Source organism: Condylura cristata, unplaced genomic scaffold (assembly GCF_000260355.1).
Source record: "Condylura cristata isolate star-nosed mole 26May11 unplaced genomic scaffold, ConCri1.0 scaffold00017, whole genome shotgun sequence".
NCBI classification, from domain to species: Eukaryota; Metazoa; Chordata; class Mammalia; order Eulipotyphla; family Talpidae; genus Condylura; species Condylura cristata.
The window spans coordinates 31,693,060-31,695,094 of NW_004567118.1; the positions used below are offsets into that span (position 1 = coordinate 31,693,060).

Here is a 2,035-nt window from a genome sequence, read left to right on the forward strand (position 1 = left end):
CTGCGCCACCAGGGAGGACCCGTTACTATGATATTTTTAATAAAAAAGACAAATATTGATGAAGATGGGGAAACTGGCAAACACACACTGGTGGTGAGAATGTACACTGGTATGGTGACCTTGGAAAACAACTTTGTAGTTTCCCAAAAAGTTAAGCATAGAATCAGCAGTTCCTCTGCTGGGTCTATGTACCCAAGATTACCTAAAACACGTCCACACAAAAACTTGTGCACAAATGTTCATAGCAACATTGTTCGTAACAGGCAAAACAGAAACAGCTAAATGTCCAACAGATGGTGGCTAACCAAATATTATTGGTATATTATTGGTATATTATTGGTATATTATTTGGTCACACAGAGGGAGTACGGATATATGCTGATATACCTAGGATGAACCTTGAGAACATGATGCGTGAAAGGCCACATGGAATGAGCCCATTTATATGAGATGCCCAGAACAGCAAATATTTTGATATAGAAAGTAGATAGTGGTTATCAAGGACTGAAGGATAGGAGCAGATGGTGACTGTTAATAGATATAGGGTTTCTTTTGAAGTGATGAAAATATTCTGTAATTAGATATTTGGGGCCTCCCTGGTGGTGCACAGGTTAAAGTTTCAGCACTATCAAGTTATGAACTCATGCCAGATACTGCAGCATGAGTTTGATGCCCGACCAGGGAGCTGACCCACATGGTGCAGCAGACCTCTCCTGTCTAACCCGTTTCTCCCCTCAGCCGGTGTATTTCAGTAAATTTGTCTGTTTTGCTCCTCACTCTGTCATTGATGAATCCTCTCACCCTTGCCCCAACTCTAGCCTATACTCCAGTTCTTGTATGCATCAATAAATCTTTAAAAAAATTAGGTATATACATGACTTTTGAATGTATCAAAAAGCTACTGAATTGTATGCTTTAAATGGTGAATTTTATATTATGTGAATTATAACTTAGTAAAAATAAAAATACTGAATAAGTGAACAGATGAATAAATGAACATATCTGCTTCCTTACTAGACTGTGTGGGTGATGAAAATAAAGTTATAGACATGTTATTCTTTAGCACCTGGCACAAATCTGGCTACATGGCAGTGGTCGGTAAATGGATGCTGAATGAATACTAGATACACAGGAATTCAGTAGGCAATAGAGCATGCTGCAAAAGAAAATCATCCCATAAGTGGGCAGCTTCATGCTCACACTTGTGAATACAGTGATGACAGCTTCATCAGAGTATGGCAGGATAGTGCACCAAAGTGTCTTTACCTGCAGGTTAACAAAACAAACACAACTTTCATTCCAGGTCCAGTTCTACTTCTATTGATAATTCACTGTTTAGCCCTGGGTAAGTCCCTTCCCCTGATAACTATGAGAAGTTTCCAGCAACACACTGAACTTAATTCTTTCTCTGTTGAAGTTTCTATTTCTGAAGTTCTCCCTGGAGACAAGGAAGTGACTTGAATTTAAGTGCCAGAGGCAACTTCCCAATTTTCCTAATATAATGACAAGTGGAAAATGGATATTTAATAGTTGCCTGAGTCACTGGCCTTAAGCTGGCTTGGCAGTTTCTTTTGTTTTTTAATCTAGGAGATAGTCATCCTCCTGTGCTGGTAAGGCGACATCTTTAAAAATTATAGACTGTTGGTCCTCTCAGGTCCAAGTCCTGCCAGTATTTAGTGTGAGGACTTTAAGCAAATCACAACCTTCATTCCCCTCAGAGGGAAATATGAACAGCTATGTTATTTGAGGCCTAACATATTGCATAGCTTTGTTCTAAGTACTTAAGAAATTTAAAAGTGATCACATCCCCTCCTGGTGCCCTAATCTCATTTTATTTTCCCTTTAAACTTCATAAATAAGGTAGACAAGTGCAACTGCATTAGAAGCAAGCACGACCCAGATCAAATGTACTTTAAAGGGAAACTTGGAGGGGTTGGGAGGTTATTTCGGATCTGGTTATAATAGATGATTGGAATAGTTGGTGCTGTTCCATCACTCTGCTTTGAGTGATATATACATACATTACATACATACA

General features: G+C 38.9%; 1 protein-coding gene across 1 annotated transcript in view; it reads right to left on the minus strand.

The window, feature by feature from the left end:
- Positions 1 to 2,035, minus strand: part of LOC101628392 (neuferricin) — an 11,958-nt gene that overhangs the window by 9,062 nt on the left and 861 nt on the right. The window lies entirely within an intron of this gene.